Raw genomic sequence first — 19,707 nt, 5'->3', positions numbered from 1 at the left:
TTTCGAGAAGGGGAGAGGAATCAAAAATGTCAAAAGTTTGGTTAAGCAATTTACGAACGCTTCCTCAATCAATCAAGTATTTACGACAGCGACACTCCCCCCTCAACATCCTTTTGGGAATTGCACTCACAGTCGCCGAATCTTAGAGATGTCCGCATTTTTGACGCTAAGACGAAATTTGAGTGATGATGTTGTCACATTTGTGCCCATTTCGGAGAAAACAAAACGAAACCGACTCCTGTCCATGAACTCACCAAGAAGATGAGCTCCTTTTCACCAAAGCCCCCGAAGGACGATAACTACAGTCCTTCGGGCTTTATTCCGCCCAAACTCCGCAATTCCTTAAGAATGCTTCTAGAGAACCTTGGCTTTTGTGACTGAACAAACAACGAGGAGGCGAAAATCGTGATTCTTATTACCATGGGGGGGGGGGGGGAAGAGCCAACGTCAAAAATACTACGTATGTCCTCGATAAGCATCATTAAGATTGTACTGCACTGAATATTAGTAACTCCTAACCCAGTAGCTTCTCAATAGCAGACATATATACATATTAACACAGGGAAAAACTCCATTTAATCACTCGAATGACTATTTGAAAGAGGAATATAGGGCGAACTTTTAAAGGCCAAGTTATGCCCTCAACTCATAGATTAGGGAAAATTCAGAACAAAAAGGTTTACGATTTTACGCAATGACAGCTTTAGAAATTTTATACATTGACTTGATAATTAACTATTATGCTGATTTCTTCAAACAATATTCCCTACGAATAATTCACCATAATTATTTGTGAGCAACAACTTAAATCATGCCATTAAAAGAAGTAAGGCATAACAATTATTAATTATTGCCTATATTTAATGTTTGATGACTTATTCGGAATGAACAGGAGATGGAAAAATCATTTATAAAATTGTTGGGAGAACAAAAATTAAAGTATGATAAAATTTATTTCGAAATTAATATATTCAAGCAACGAAATTTGGATATATGATCCCACATTGTAGAATTATTATAAAATAATGCGTGGAATACGAGCAACGCGAATACCACATGAGAGTAAGACATTTATAGAATGCATATTCTGGGCATTTGGAATCAAGAAGTAAGAATGCATCACTGAAATGGAAAAAAGTAAGAGCCTTAACAACGTGTGTACTATGTAGTGACACCGAAAGGGAGAGTGGGTGAATGGATAGTAAAATCCAGGCGCTGATCTTGGAAACCAGAAAGTCTGGAAAAGCAATAGACCATACATTTAGGCCGTCACTCCCCGCTCCGATCCCTCCGGACTCACCAGCCGCTGCCTCCGGGAGACGCATTCGATTTTTCAAGCCATAAAACACGAGCAGATTCGAAGAGCGTCCAAGCTATTCGGCCGAAGAAGGATGCTAAAAGCATGATAAAACAGAAAATAAAAAGAAAGCTATCGACGGGGCCGTTCCTGGACAGTGTAGACGATGAATACATAAAGAAATTACGCCTGAGGGGTGAAGAAGAAGCAGGTGGATGGAGTAGGGACAGTGCATAAAGAATGGAGTGGGTATCGCGAGTTGGCCTTTAACTTCTCTTTTAGGACGGATGTTTGACGGCTATGGTTGAAGTCCTGAAACTGTATGCCTAAACTCGCGGGTTCGTGGCTCCATTTGGCCCCAATTTCTGTGTGAGCCCCGCTTGGGTTTCAATTTATCATACAAATTTTATGCAATTAATTTTCTCAAACATATATTTACAGGATCATATTTAATGACTCATATCGCCGGAATTATTTTATAAAAATATAACATAAATATGCACCTTACTCGGTCTTCAAAACAAACAACAATTGGGATGGATAAAATGACTTTCGATCAACAAGGGAGCGAGTAAGAACCACCGCAATGTATAAGAAATGATTTCTTCTTTTTCAACTGAAGTACATATGTTGCCCAAATGAATCGTGTTAAAATTAAATTTGTCCGAAGGAAATGGGAAAAACATGTACATTAGAATATTATCCATCAGGTAGAATATAATAAAAGTGTAGTCGCCGTAAAATAAAACGATAATCACGATGGAATCGTCTGAGATGAATTATATGGGTAACAGGAATTATGATTAAACGAAACTGAAAAAAATCAAGCAAAAGTTACCTAGGTAATTTTTACCCAAGTAATCATAGTTTCTCGTTTTCCTGCCAAGTGACCATTTATTTAATTTTATCCATTGCTTATTTAGTTCGGAATACCAAAAAAAAAGAGGGAGGAGATCGGGATATGACCTTTTCTGTCCAGATATACGAAGAGAGAGAGAAAGAAGGAGGAAAATAAGAGCATGGATATGCATGGAAGACAGTACAAAAAGGAAGGGAAGGAGAGGAGAAGGAAGGTTTTGAGTGAGTGGTAAGGATGGATGGATGGATGGATTTGAAGTCCTTGAACGGTTGCGGATGCTGTGAACACCGAGATTGCCGCCCCGGGGGAACGAAAAGCGGGAGGAGGATGGAGAGGGAGACTGGGGTTGGGAGGGGGGGAAAGGGAACGGGAAAGGAGATTGGAGCAGTCGGGGGAGGTGAGAGGGGAGATGAGGTGGGGAGGCATATAGAGGTCGAGAGGTGGATGGTTGGCGGCGGGGGGAGAAGATCTGCAGACGGAGAGTGTGAGTGTGTAGTGGGAGGATGCGTGGCGCGCTGAAAGGCAATCGCAGGTAGAGCCGTGCTATATTGCGATGTATCATCTGCTGCGCCCGATGATACATCATGCGATATCTCATTGCGATGCCGAGCCTCCGGACGTTGTCGTGTAAATACGAATTTTGCGCAATTCCACTTTAAATATGGAGGGAATCATTATAAAAGGTATTGATTAATTTATAATTTTGCGGATGATAAAGCTTTAGTTAGTCAATCAGTCAATCGATAGTAATCGTTACAGAGCGCTCAATCAATCAGAGCCATCAACGCTAGAGTTGTGGGGTGAACATGAATCAGAAAAAACGAAATTGAGATTCTTATGTGGGAAGGAAAGACTATGTTAAACGCTGACATGGATGGAATAAATTAAAACGTATTTTAGAAGTATTTAGAAGGAAAATGGGTAGAGAAGTGATGACAATTGAAGAAGAATAACGAAATTTCCCCCCCCCCACACACACACATATATATATATATATTCCGCTTGGTCAGTTTCCCCCAAATACATATATATATATATACACACACAAATATATGTACACACACACACATATATATATATATATATATATATATATATGTATGTGTGTGTATATATACATACATATATATGTGTATATATACACACACACATATATGTATATATATATATATATATATATATTTATTTATTTATATTTATATATATATATGTGTGTGTGTATGTATATATTTGTGTGTGTATATATATGTATTTGGGGGAAACTCTGACCAAGCGGAAGAGAAGAGGATAGAAGAAATGTGGAAAAGTATTAAGATGTTGAAGATAGTGGTAGACAAGAATAAGTGTGTTAGGTAAGAAGCAAGAAAAGGCAAGTTTCAGGAATTTCGAACAGAGTGAATTAATAGTTAGGTGTGTCAATTAATATCTAGTAAATAACTAAATCAACCCTAAATAGTTCCTATTATGAATTGAGCAGATGCTCTCTCAATGTCAGAAAGTATAGATAATACTTCACAGGTTTCTTGAAAAAAAACTTCGCATTTGTAATTGGATACAAAGAGATTTTTCTTTCTACGAGAATATTGCTGATAGCAAAATTGATGAACTGTATCAAATGAAATCCACGATGATGAGAAAGAAATCAGAATATCTCAAAAATCTTGTTGAGGATCATCTAGTTTCCGCGATAATGCGACGCTGATATGGAAATGCTACTTGGAATATGAAAGTCGATGACCTCCATTTTAGTGAAGACGTCGGTACAACTGCATTGACGTGACGCTGAAAGTACATCAATGCAATACTACTATATAATTAGATCATCGCGGTGCGATGACATGCGAGTCAACGGCAAATCAAGTGATATGACGATCGGTCACAAAAAATCGAACGACCCACAGCTCTCACTGGTGAGGTGGGAATGAGAGGAGAAAACAGTATTTCATGTTTGGCACGAGGGACAAGGTTCGGCGCACCCCAGATTCTTAGCACAGCAGATTAGAGGGACAGCATAGTCTCCTGTGATTTTTATGATGACAGATAATGGTATTTCGGATTAGAATCGGTTTTATTGATTTATTTAATGCACACGGAGGTCCTTCAACACTATGGGTTTTAGGAACTTAGACCTGCTGGTCCAGTGGGCCATACACGAAGATTTCATCATTTATGGACGCTTATGACTTTGTCGATGTCCTAAATACCTCTGGGGATGACTCTGATTTCCTTGGGTTACCGTTGGTGATCACAGAGGCATAGAGGTCAAAGATGTTTAAACAGCAGTGTCAGTAGACGTGGATCGATTAAGTGGAAGTGAAGGTTATTCGATTCTCGTCACTCGCAGAAACGACGAGCAGTAAAATTGTAATTCTGAATCGGGATATTTTGCACGAGTACCAACCTAACAAAACGAAAATAATATTCCATGCCAGAAATCTTGTATGAAAATGTAAGCATTTAAACACCGAATGTCCGTCGCAGATAGTTCCACTTATTCCACTAGCTATTAAGTGGAAAATTGCAATAGTTTTCGTCTCTGTCATTATGAAACAGTTCCACCATATCACACCTGGATCTGTAATTTATATTATTCCATTAACTCTCTAAGAACCAAAGTGCCACCTGGATGATTTTGAATTGATACAAAATATTCGGACTAACCGGGTTTTACAAGGCTTCGAAGAATTGGACAATCGAATTTATGTTTCCATATCCTATTTTTCGGGTTTTTGCGAAATTTTTCGAATTTTCTAAGACGACTAACGGTATAAACGGTATAAAACCGGTTGGAACTGCTATCACTATTAAGTACGGTGCATCCTCGCGCGCTGGTATTGGGCTAAAATCACGACTTATAAACTCTACTCACTCCTCCTCACCTTTCTCTCCAGTTCTTCGTGAACTTCCATTCACCCCTGAACCCTTAGGAGGGTTCAATTTCTAGCATTAATTCGCTGTGAACGTCATTTCATTCATTCATTTTTCTTAAAACCAAAGCCTTTGCGTGTCAGCATGAAAAGACTCGCAAAAGACGTTCGCGCATCGTAACGCACGCAGAAGAGTTTAATATGAGGGTCGTTCAATAAGTTCTTAGGATAAAAAAACAAACAAATTATTTTGCGTAGATCCTCCTCAGCTAGATACGCTTTTCCCAGTGTTTCTCCAGCCTTTTAAGTATGTCCAGAAGGTAGGATTTCGGAATATCCTCAGGTGCCAAATCTGGTGGATACGGCGGATGTTAGCCCCCCTGCCACACACCTTTTTGGTGGCTCGCAGGGTATTGATGTAGATGTAGATTTTGTAATACTAAATCGGACTTTATTTCCATAAGTTTCGCTATTGAAATTGCTCAGGTGTGCACCCGTGCGGTGTGCTGATGGAAGAAAATATTTTGTTTGCCAAATGAAAGTGTTTTTTCTTGATTTATTCGCTCAACCGGTTGAATATCGACATATAATACTCTCCATTTAACGCCTGTCCTTTTCCCATGAAATCAGTGAAGATGATGCCGTCTGCATCCGAAAAAGCCGTGGACATCACCTTGTCGGCCAATATCACTGTCTTCGCCTTCTTCGGAACCGGACCGCCTTTAGAAATCCACTCTTTCAACTGTTCCTTTGCCCCAGGAGTGTAGAAGTGTATCCTTTGACCACAGTAATGCATCGACATGGAAACTCGTCAGGATTACGACGGAAAAGCGCCAAACAAGCCTCCGAATCGACCTCACAATGGCGTTTATTCTCCACTGCGAGTAATCACGGCACTCATCTTTCCGAGATTTTTTTCACACCCAATTTTTCGTACCAAATTGAAAGCACTACCTAGTGTTATAGTATGCCTGTGGCTTCAACTAATTCGCGAACTTTGATTCGTCGATCACGCAAAATCATTTCATTGATTTTGGAAATCATTTAAGAGAAAGCCACTTGCACTCTACGTCCCAAACGATGTTCATCATTTACGAATGAATGTACGCCCATGTTTCTACTCCATTTGTCCACTGTAAACAGTCGCAAATAACAGGAGCAGATGTGCCATGAACTTCAACGAGCTCAGTTTTGACATCTTTCGGTGTTGAGGACTGGCACACCTACAACCTTTCTCTCACCACTATCCGGTATACCATGGGATCCAGTTTTCATTTACGCATACCATGTAAGCCACTAATTTCCGCACTGTAAAGAGCGCAATAACTAATGGAATTGTAATATAATGAAGATATTTCTTCCTATCAAATATTGCTCGCAGTGTAGCGAGTTTATAAATACAAATGTTCTCGTATCGATTTCTCTAATTTTGAGTTTGTAGTCCGATAATAAATTATTGGTTGGATTAGGAATACATATTTGCACATCATTAGGACATAAATTGGTCCCTTACGAGTTAACTTAGTACTTTTATTTTAATGACACTGATATAAAATGATGTTCCTTAATCCATTTAAATAAACAAGTCTGATCATATCAAATTTCACCTCAGATGTTGACGGAATCAAGGAACAGATTGGACCGCTTTGTCTGTTATGACACCGTCTCTGTGGGGGAAATTCTGCGCCCTGTTCGACGCCGATTGCGTAAGGGTCAGAAAATTTCCACAAACACGTAGTTCGAACTTCTTGCATAATAAGTAGAATTGTATTCATTTCATTCTCCCTTTCACTAATTGTGAACTTTTTTTTGGGTTTGAGAGCTCAAGTTGAAAACATAGGAAATCACTATTCTCTTAAATTAAGCTGATTCAACTAAACAAGAAAAAAAACAAAATGAAGATGAAAATGATTACCAAGAGAACACAGGAATTCAGAAATTTCCTCATCCTTATCAGTGTGAAACAATACGATTACGCACTGAATCATCCCTGCAATATTTATGCATTAGAGTTAATCTGCGGCTGCCTTCACAAAACGTTTCGACAATTTTGATGCATTTGTTCATATTATAATGAGGAAACAAGCCCAATTTTATTCACACACTTAAATAGCGAAATTCAAGGATTGATTTATCCACGGGGTACTTTTTCAAGCAAATTATGGCTATATTTAAAATCTTTTAACATATATCTATGTCGTCAAATCACCAGTACTGAAAATTAACTCACGTTTTTTGCTAATACATTCCATTACAATGCGTGAATTTCCTGGTTTTATTCCCCCAAGTAATCGAAAAGATTATGGATTCCGTTACTTCAGAACAGATTTCATGCCCAACCATATTTGCACGCCATATATATATATATATATATATATATATATATATATATATATATATATATATATATATATATATATATATAGCGTGCTGGGCTAACACAATATAACACAAATAGAATAGAATAGCAACATTTAAAAGGACACTCACACGGTAAATTGTTCGAGCTTTCGGCCCTTTCAGAGGCCTCTCTGAGTCTCTCTTGAAGAAGGCCGCGCCGTGAGTTTTTCCGTACAATCGTTATATATATATATATATATATATATATATATATATATAATATATTTTATATGTATATACATATATATATACATACATATATATATATATATATATATATATATATATATGTATATATATACATATATATATACATATGTATATATATACATATATATATATATATATATATATATATATATACATGTATATTTTTCCAGAATAATAACAGAAATGGCAACAAAGACGAACGTGAAAAGCCACATTATTAACTATGAATGCCAGAAAGGACAGCCACAAGAGTCAAAGAAGGAAAGAATTAGTACTCGCACTTTTTGCTTAAGTGTTTCCTAATATATTTTTCCATCGTTGGGTTTAAAAATATCAATGAGAAAACGTAGAACTGAAATTTAAGTCCTTCCTACGAAGATACACAAGAAATAAGTCGAAGGTCTTCTGTGCCTTCACCTTCAATTCTAATAGCCCATCTATCCACTCCGATTGATTATGAGTAAAAATTGCGAAACTTAGCTTTGAAATAACTGGAAAATATTTCAGCTGACAATTTTTTTTCAGATTTTCGTCTTCAAATACGGAGCTATGCGTCAGAAATGCATGTACTCAAGAACATTCCAGAATCGTCTACTTTCTCCCAGACCCTGAGTACAAATGAATCAGCAGGCGCTTCACTTCCAGCTTCCGATGACTTTCCATGTTATTTTTGTTATATGTTTCGAGGTAGATGTTTTCACAACATGGAAATACAATATGAATACCTGATTCCTCCCATACATCTTTCACCAGCTCGGATTACAGACTGATTTTAATGTGCATTAGTCACTGCGCATCTCCGTGAAATTCTTAATTCATGATTGGCCACACAGTGAGAGCGCCATATCGGTCCTGATCAGATTGCTCCCCGCATCTCTTCTTAATCGAAGTCGTACCTCGAAGAGCTTAGTCGCTTCCATGCTTACAGTAATGAATGGAAATTCATGGACGCGTGGAACGGTTTCTGCCTCTGATCCGCCTTGGGATATGGGCTACATTTTTATGTCGAAGACAGTTCCTGTGTGTTATCTCACAGCTCATTTTATGCATGGTAATATATGGACTTGCCTCAATCTGGGATGCACAACATTAAAAGGGAATTCAGATTGTAATTTCTATGTCGATGGCTTTAAGGTGAATTAGGGGAAGACGATCTCCATTCAGTCATTATACACATTTCGCGAGTTTTGCATTATTATTACTCAACTTACGGCTAAAAAATCCTTCCGCAATCTGCTGAAGGAACGGACTCAGTCTTTTACGAAAGCATTTGAGGAAAAAACATTGTTATCTATGTACAATTCCCATTTATAACCCTAGGTATAAAATATGGAATCGGTATTATGGTAGCTGTTTTTATTGCAAAGTTCTGTATCGATATTTTCCACAATGTGACGAGAGAGACGCCGTTATCAACATATAAAGAACGCTAACGCAAATGTAAATGTAACGTTGCGGTACAAATCAATATAAAATTCAGTACCAACCACATCCCAAATCTCCAACGTATACATATTTGCGATATTCAACAAAAATCACACTGCCATACCTACGTTGGTGTAAAACGCAGCTCGTCTCGAGGTGCAGTCATAAATCAAGAGTCCAGAACGTCTCAGCCGTCGATAGTTTCCCACCAAACCTAAATGCAAATGCCTATTCCGTAATTATGTGATATACGGGGTTCGTTTGAAGACAAAACAAGACACGTGTAAGATAAAAATGTTCCCACTAGCTAAAGACTAAAATTTTTTCTGATATATTTTCGGCATTTGTATTAATGATCGTTATATATCGCAATTTCTTTCATTCAGTTTTCACAGAAAATAAAATTTAAGATGTCACCTTTTGGTGAATACCAAAGGTGCATGATTTTCTTAGAAGTTTTTTGTAGTTAGATGATATAATTGGGATAACAAGTTAATATTTTATTATTTTATTTTTCTTAAAAATTCGAGTCTGGTTTGGAGGGTCGCCAGCCGCCATTAATTAGTCTTAGACGAGAGTGGACTTGGACGTACCTTCCTAATTAAAAATTAGGCAAAACTTTCAGCCAAATTCTAAATGAATTTCAGTTGCAAACATACTAATATCAAAAATAATTAATCAATTAAAGCCAAAGAAGCAAATATAATTATTTGATAACAAAGACATAAGTGGTAATTCATATTTGCCAATCAATGAGGGAAATGTTTGCGACACAAAATTTGTATAAGAACATATATGCCTATGATAAATTTATATTTTATTGCATTCCATAATTTATATTAATTTTTAAATTTGTTTTGTATTTAATTATAATCAAACAATTGGAATTCAAGTATATTATTAATGAAATATAAAACGTAGATTCCTTTATGGATACAATACTTAATACTACCCCATACGTTTAGGGAAAAAAGTAATGAGCAACTGACTAATAAAAGATAATGGATTAATTGCAATGAGATCCTGTGGAGAAATGTGAAGAATGTGGGATGAAGAAACGAGTTCAAAATTATTTTTCTTTATATAGCAACATGATATTTCCAGCAAAAGGTGAAATCGAGGCAATTCTGACAATAAAGAAGACTTAACCCGGAACTAGAGTAATAATATTTGCTATTTTTGTATTAATCGAGATTAATTTGTGTTGAAATATTCTATACCACTGCGTGTTACTGGAAAGGATAATTATGGAAGCCGTGCGCATGCAGGTAATAACATTTGCATACACTCCTAAGCAACTTATATGAGCTTTTTATCATGGTCTCCCCATTTATATGTGCTACTGAGCTCGGTCTTGAGAAAAGCGTTCCCTTTGAAATGAGTGTTCAAGAACTCAAAGCACGCTGTGATTTGAGAGAATGATTCGCCAGTCTTCAGACGCATTAAATTCCAATTACGGTTCTATTTTAATTTTTCATCAGAAATCGGTTATGCAATCCTACGCTAAACTTGAATATGAATCAAAATAGTGGCATTTGCAATCGTACATTTAGATACCAGACGGATATAAAAAAACTATAGAAATTGAGAAAATTAAAAAAAATCTGACGGATTTAATTAAATATTCTTTGGACTTGAATGATTTCTCCAGTAAAATATATTTTTATTGTAGTGAAAAGCTAGGTTTCGTGCAAATATCTAGTTTCGTAAACTGATGGGTCACTGTTAATATTTTCCAGAAAAAAATCATGAAGTGAAAGTTTTTTTGTGGGAGATATGGATGAATTTAATAATAAAAATTTCATCAGTATCATGTTTTAAGGCACAACCGTAAATTTATCACCCGCTATTAAAACCATTAAAGCAAATTCCTTTCATTCTCAGCCATTTAGGTGGAATATATAAAAAAAACACGCGGAAGGGACGGAGATCTCTTTCTTTGGTCTCAGATGCCGTGTTCTGTACACAGCATCACCGATTTTTCTCCCGGAAATTAATTATAAATTCTCGATCCAAAACTCACAAGGTCTGATTTGCTCAATCAGTTCCATCCTTACTCTACGTGGGTGGCTTCCATGGTGGATTCTGGCTCATTCCCAGCCGGATCTCACCTCGCGCTAATGTCCCCCTCCCCCCATCCCCTCAATGCCTACCTGCCAAACACCCCAACCCTCGCAGCGTGCATTGACAAAACGAATACGAGCGAGGAGCGTTGACAATGCAGAAACTGTTTGTTGTTCCGCCGGCAACCGAGGCGGCATATTACGAGTGGAACTGTTCGAGTCTCCACTCCCGAGAGTCAATTGATGAGGCCACCCTCGGCCGCAGCTGGAATAACAACACTTCACATTTCACGACTCATGAGCTGCGCGTTTCTTCCAGGGCTACCGTTTCACAGACTCGGGGCCCCGTGGACACAAACCCATCCTTCACAATCTGGCAACTATGACGCGCTCCCTTACCCTTCGGCTATGTTTTGACTCGCCGTGGAGAAAATAATCTAGATAATGGATTCCTTCGCTACACATTTTTATCCTACGTTTTTGATTAATAGTTTAAAAAAATAAGACCAGTTCAAAATTTCAGTTGATTATGAATGGACGAAAGAAGCAAGAGGAATTGAAGAGGGAATTACTATAGTGCCCGATTTCAGGTTGTGTTTTTGGTTGGGAGAAAAATGCATAGTTTGTGTCCATCCAAAACCTACCTCAAACGGTAGAATACCAAAAGAAAAATGTCAACGTTTTTCGGGGTCGCGGGTGTCAAAAACAGGAAGATGTTACACTTTCCACAAAAAGGAGAGGAGGTGTGTGATAAAACAGCCTTTCATTTAAACAGAAGGGTGCTCATTTGATCTCAATGTGTCTTTTCCTTCTTTAAGTATCTCCACTCTGACCTCCGTGAAATAATATGCATCCCCGAGTGTCCTATCACTTCCCAATTTTTTAAGAATTTTTAATTTTTGAGTATGTAACAAATATTAGAGAAAAATTATTAATGCAACAATTTCAGAGTGTAAAAATCATTCGCCTTAACTAGGATATCTTGACTTGAATGATTTTTACACTCTGAAATTATTGCATTGTAATGCACATTAGCGGATGACTCCGTTACAAGTTACTGCTGCGGCATTTCCCGTAGTTTCTTGGAAAAAATTATTTGGACTGAAACTCCCTTGAAGCCCACACATTCGCAATTCGTGAATAAACCATCTTGATTATTTTCCGGAGCAACAAGCAATTTTTACACCTAAATGTGCAAGGAAACATTTTTGTTAATCTTTCATCTCAAGTACACAATTTGTAAATTTCTACCATTATTCATATCGACAATAATAACTACTCTTCACTTCATCGGTATTATTCGAGGAAAATAATTTCTGCTAATCGATAGAATTATTAGCTTCCTGAAAGAACTCAATTTTACGCTGGTTTTTTGGAGTGATTCCTCGAACCCACCGATGCAAAGAATCCTTCATTCTACGTACAACTGGCAATAGCAATATCTACCGGTTAATCGCTAATAATGTAAAATCATCAATATTCTTTTCATGTTAATTGTGCAAACACAAACCTTGAAAATACTTTCTAAACCCCTGCTTTATGTCCCCGCTATACATCAAGAAGTATCATATGTATTATCACATAATAATACGTCGAATACAATTTTTTTTAAATACTGATCTCAGTCAAAATTATTCTGTGATACATTTTTTCTTCTTCTTCGTGTACTTTTTCATTTAAATTCCTCGCACCTGCTCGTTCAGTTGTACACATCATTCAACCTCGGAACAAGTAATGATTGAAAGCTATAGCGGTAATGGAAAATGGGACCTGCTCTTGTTCTACTATCTCAGTCTCAGTTCTCCTCTATAATACCCAAATGACCAGGCACAAATTATCAAATATTCTAGACGAATTTGATGACCTTTTATAAAAGCTGTTAGGCATTCCAAAATATGAAATGAATCAAACCATTTTACTTTTATAATACGAATTAATTTTATTCAACGGAAATTAAGAGGAATTTTATGTTTCCGGTGATTTTTTATAGACAGTCCCGTGTAAAGAAAAGCTTTGGACGACGGTCCCTGAAAACTATTACAGACTCTTGTGGACCTCTAAAATCACCGACATGACATAAACTCTTTCTGCCCCACAGCATAACCATCTTCAGTCGCTCGCAGTCTCCACACCTTTTTAACGTCCTGCATCTCTCTATTCTTCCCCTCCATCTCATCCGCTTACGTATGAATCTCACTTCCATCAAAGCCTTCAGCATCCCACCTCCTCTCAATATCGCCTCCCCTGACTTTTATTGTTTTCTTTGAATTTCCGACTATAACGTCCCCTCTCTTCACACCACCGCATCCTACCCTTTGTTTGTCTTCTGCGTACAGAATATTTTCTCGATCTTTATTTTTTTTGACACCCAATGTCAAAAGCCCCATGTTCAATCTGCGTGCGTTCGACATCGGTAACGACATCGATAATCCTTATTACCGACTCCAATTCCTGAAAGGTGCTTCTTTCCTGTGATGCTTCATTTAGCTGTCCTTACTGTTTATTCACTCCAATTTTACCCTCAAAAATAACTAATACTACTTTCACCCACCCCTGCTTACCACCCTCTGACTCCTCACTCCTCTTCTCAATCTCTCCATATCTGCGTCACCCGTCCCCTCTTTCTAATTCGTATGCTTCCCTTAATCTTCCTCTATCCTCCTACCATGCATAACACTTATTTCTACGTCTTACACAACTTTATTTATTTCCAACTTATTTTTTCCATGCTTCCCCATGCTTAAATCTCAAAACATTCAATTCCTACCATCATAATTCTTCCAACTCCGTAGATTCTAATTTACATAAAACTCCACTTTCTTGTAAAATATCATATCGATATAATACATTACGTTTAGTTTTCCAGCTAGATATGCCTTGCTAGCAATTTATTTATCTGATTAAAATGAATGCTATCGTCACTTACATCCAAATAAATTTATCTCTCACAAACACTACTCACCAGCAACATTCACTTGCACTCCACTGATCCACTGACATTGGATTCTCTTCGTCGTCATCGTATCCGTCCCGCCACCCATAACCTTCTCCCTTACTCCGACTAATGGAGGAAGGGAATAGTCTTAATAGGCTCAATCTCGTCGGCGTCTCGCAAAAAAAAACGTCAGTCAATTGGTGTTGCGGAACGGATCTGACATTACCGATCTGGATGACGCGGCGTATTCAACAACTGGAATGAAACTGGAATGCGATCGGTCAGAATTGTGATGCAGGGTCTTCTTCATCACGATCAGATTTTTAAGCCACCGAAAACTTTAAATAAAATGGATTAGAATCATAGATATACATTCAGACGGAACCGGAGAGGACTATGAAAAAAATAAATCGATGGGTGACATAAAAAAATGCAATTTTGTTACGATTTCGGAAAGAAAGTGGGGGAGGAATTACTAATTTGTTTTTGATGACGGCTACTGGAATCAAAAGCCACATAACATTGGTTTGGAAAGTGAAATGAAATCTTTAACGCGGAAATCTGAAGAGGGATCAATGTTGTCTCCTTTGCCTAGCATTAGTAACTCTGGCTGCCTTTCTGAGATACCGGTCTTCGGGAAAAACCTACGGAAACGCCACGGGTACTATTGAGTGCACACATATTTCAAAAGTAAAACATCCAACACGTTAAGCATGTCCCTTTGGTGTTTCCCGAGGTGAGCAATCTAATTGCGATTTAAAACTTGAACATACTTTCCAAAAGAATACAACACATCAAATACTTTATCATAAGGTTGAAGACGTTGAGAATAAAGATGGGACGGCTAAGATTAATAAGTGAAGTTACCATATAAGCTACTAAAAAATTTTACAATTTTAAAATATAGAAATGAAAAGCAAATTGGATTTCAAATTCAGTCTATTCCAACTATAACGTGTGGAGTATCGACGAGTAAAGTACCCTATCACCGAAATACCTACCAAATGGTGAAGTTGTATGATGAAAGCAGATGAGATCAAATGTCGGAGAGCTTAACTTGGCAGAGGTGGATCAAAATTAGTCCCAAATACAGGTCCCTGTAAATAATCGAATATCCACAATTTTGAAGACTTATGTGCATCATTTATTGCGTTATGACGTTATTACATCTGATTTCCTGGTATATTATACATATTTTCGTTTTAGTAAGGCATCTAGCCTTTGATGACCGTTGCCTCAAAATAGGTTTTCCTGAGAGACGAACCATAAGTTCAAGAAGTAATGGAATTACATATGTTCACTTAAATTTTGTAAAAAATAAATGTATGCATTGTTTTTATCTGATGAAATTAAATATAAAATTTACAGATACCCGCACATGTTAACTTATTCCACCAATCGAAGATATTTGTTGCTTCTTAATTTTTCCACTGTAATTGAGGAACTACACGAAGAAGGACAGAGTGTACAAATGAATCTACATTACTCAAATCAGTAGCCGATTCTCTACAGTTTTCTAATTCGGTCCAGCGAAGCTGACGTAATGTGCGAGTGTCGATGGCAAAATTAATTGGCGGACTGTCAATCGTGAAGGTAACAAGTAAATTCGCCCGTGAAGGGAAGATACCTTCCTCGTCGCGAAAGGTAAGAACGAAGGTGGGGTGCATGAAAGGAGTAGGGCAAGCGGGATGGATCGTAGACGAGCGAAAAAGGTCGCTTGGATCGTGTAAAACGAGGCTGATCTTTTTTGAGAGACATAGGGAACAGCATGTTGGAAACTACATTCAGTGTAGTAAAATGTTAAATTTAATTACATCAGATGCTCTAAAATCGTTCATATTTTCGTCAATTAGCGTTTAAACGAAATACGTTTGAAAGAAAAACTATATGTGTAAAACTTAAAAGGAAATTGAGCAAAGGAAAAACATTAGGTTGGTATTAATGAGAGACAAAAAGATAGAGGATGCCAGACTTTAATTTCAAAAAGGCATTTCTATCTTGTTTTGACATATAAAACTGTGATTGAACTTCTAAATGGTTCATTTAATTCTTCGAGAAATTGTCAAATTTCTGACAATTTTTCCCGGAAATAAACCTAATTTTTCTATATTAATTTTAGGATTGATTTAAAAGATAATTCTGATTTAATTGAAAGTAATTTTAACCGTGTTTAACTTTCAATTTAACTCAGTAATTTAAATTAGCATTTTACAATTAACTTAACAACGAGTTAGCTAATATTTGAAGCTAAATATATGATTATAACGCTAGGTATTTCTCATAACATGAACAACAAGGCGCCACTTGGATGTTAAGGAACTAGGTCTTAGTAAATAATATGAGACCAGGGATTAACAAAGCTATTTCATCAAAGTTTAACAAAAGAAAAATATGACGTCAAGTTCTATGCGATATGCAGGAGTGAAAAGCACTAAAACAACGCAATTCAAGTATTTTTCCTTTAATTTTCTGTGTCTAACGTAAAGTGGAGTGGAGGATCCAAGAAAACTACTCTTGCGGAATATTTCTGGCATTGATAATGTTCTAAAATTTTAAAAATTAATATTACTTATGTGCCCGACACCACTTTTGAACACCTTATGACGCCCGAGCATAAAATTATCTACGGTAGATTCTGTTGAGGCCTCTAAATTAGGGCCTCTATTTAAAAACATAGCGCAATTTTCAGTTTTTTTTGCAGGAAAAAAGTTACTTTACGAAATTAGTTCATTAGGCCCTCCTTTCATGGTTAACGTGATGCGCTAGACATACCCGTCGAGTGGGGTCTTCAATATGTCCTCATTTCTGTCAAACACTTGCAGTCACACGCATCATTACAAAAGTCAGTCCTACTGATCACCTTCGTGGACACTAAATGATTAATCATCGTCATTTTGACATTGATTATAGTCTTCAGTAATTTTGAACTAATTAACTCTTAGCCTTAATTAACTCTTTATCATTGTCTCCCACGTATCCCAGTTGAGTCGCACGTAACTTTAGTGAAATGACACCTCTCTCTTACTTTTTGATTACTCTTAACTAGTTGCCACTCGTTTAATGAAGCCAGGTTCTTTGAAGCAGACGCACTTAAGTAGTCATCTGAAGGTTGGGGAAGAAGCCTTGAGGTGGAGGGAGGAGAAAGAATGGGGCAGGAGAGAGGGAGCGGGGGGGGGGGGTGTTTCGTGTCGGAGGAGGAGATGTGGAGGAATCGGCACTCGCGGATGAAGCCCGTGTCTCCACGTCTGAAAGTGGCGCATCGGAGGGAATTGCCTTTGGTAGCCAAACCAGTAAAGCTCGCTCTCGAAAAGGTCTTCCTCATAGTCAAAGTGGGAGCGCCCACCTACAGGGATTCTTTCAGAGATGGGAGCTTACTTGGGAGGAGTGAGGGGTGAGGGAGGCAGGGCGGGTGAGGGCGGGATGAAAGTAGAGGAAAGACGTGGGTGGGAGGAGGATCTTAAAAGGTGGGAGGGTGGGGATGAGAGAAAGGCGGGGAGGGAATGGGCATTAGGGAAAGCATGATGTGTAGAAGCATGAAAGCGAATTGCAACGGAGTAAGTGGAGAATTGTATCGAACAGAAAGTCTTAAACCAACTTGTTTGATCCTTTTAATCGAGGACAAAATATATTCCGATTTCACAATAGAAAATTAAGTTAATTATGCCACAATCCAATGTATAATAGAAGATTTTAATTATCTCATGATACTCCTTAGAATTATTTGCAACGATCTCCGACTACTTCATAAAATCATACATTTGCGAACTGAAACTGAACATTCTTATGACGAGATTCCGAGTAACTCGTGATGCACGTTTGAGACTCGTTTATACCCTCCCTGGTACACAGTTCGCATGTTATCGGATTAAATTCTTATTACATTGCATTGAATATTTCGTATTTTTTAATATTTTTTTTACGTTTGTTCTTAATTGCCTTCTGGGTCCTACTAAATTCGCGGAAAAGCACAATTAAAATACATAGTCAATCCATTTTAGCATTTAGCAACGTGATGCATAACTCATTACGTTATTCTTTCCGCTTCATATTACTAACAATCCTTATTCACCCACATATCTCAAATTCTACAATTAAAGTTCTCGATACCAATGGAACTGCTCAACAATGGTGATTTCTTTTCGACCTGGGTACTTATTTCTGAAAACAAATCTAATTGATAGGTATAAAATAATCATATTGCTTTTTTTATTATTTAATTAATTTAAGCTTATACTTCAGATACAGGTATGAAATTTTAATATTCATACACTGAAACCAACCAAAATGAGTAACGGAGATATTTATGAAAAATGTGAATAAAAATGGGAGGCCAAAAATGTCCACCAACTTAAATAAGTTGTATGAACAAAGTTAATAATAATTGTATAAGGCAGTCCCTCTTCGACTCTGAATGGCCATTTCGTATTAATAAATAAATTATAATATATCAGGAAGAAAACATCGTCAATTATAAGGTTAGTATAAGACGAGGGTAAAATATTACACAAACTTTACACTTCCGCACACTTTTAATGCCCTATGACCAAGCCTGAAACTGTTAATTTTAGCATACTGTAAGACTCCTGAAGGTTAGACTTAATAATGCATACATTTATAACACCGTGAAAACTGTTAAAGGAACGTAAGTAAGAGAGCAAACCCCAACTTATTCCTGAAATTTATTAAAATATCCCCGAAACTTATAACCAATGGTAGGAGGGAATCAGTTTACCTTCATTTTGAATTTTAAAGGTATTTTTGCGCTAAACGATCAAATAAAGTTGGTCTTATTTCAAGCGTAAGGGATAACGGAATGTTCTGTCGTTCTTATCTCTATAGATATCCAAATTTGTACCTTAATTTCTTCAATTACTATATTTTCATTTTTCGTAAGTATTTCAGAAGAAAGTATCTCAATACTACTTTCTTTGATCCAAAGCTTCCTGAGTGTCAATACAATGTAAAGCAATGAGACCTGAAGATAAAAAGGAAATAGAAAATCAGCCGTAAATGAACCATTATAAGAAAGAATACCAAAAACTGACTTAGGAAATTCAAATGGATCGGATGTATTACTCTACCATGCCAAATCTGGTTAACATTTTGCAAATACAACTAATTTCTCTAAAACTGCCAATTTTTTAAGCCATCATGCAAAATTCGTGCTAAACCCAGCGGGGTTTGAAATTCACCCAACATGGTAGGAGCGGGGAGGGGGAGTAGTTACTCTCTGAGTGAAAACTCATATTTCATAGGCAGATCTGGTGCCCAAAAAATTGCATAGCATTTTGAACTGAGAGGTGTCACCTGCTGCTCCAGTCAAACCAATTAAGTCATTCTTTTGCATGTCTTTAATGAAACTAGCCAAACGGAACTCGTGTTCATTTGGCAATCATCGATGGCCACTCATGTTGAGCGCAGTAGAGCTAGCTGCGACTGTCATAACTACTTTCTAAAGTCGGTGAAGTTTCGATAATGTGAATATGCTTTGTTCGCTTATTTTCGAGCACTTTGAGCACATACATTTTATTGAGTCATCAATTTTGACGTTCTAGTCGTCAAAATGGACAATTAACATCCACAGAGTCTTTGTCCGTGTGTCGCGCGAAAGTTGTATTTCAAACTTCGGAAGTTGGATCACATGAAAAAAA

The sequence above is a fragment of the Hetaerina americana genome, unplaced genomic scaffold, assembly GCF_022747635.1.
Source record: "Hetaerina americana unplaced genomic scaffold, ioHetAmer1.1.p SCAF_7, whole genome shotgun sequence".
NCBI lineage: Eukaryota > Metazoa > Arthropoda > Insecta > Odonata > Calopterygidae > Hetaerina > Hetaerina americana.
Note: the sequence above shows the minus strand (reverse complement) of the source record.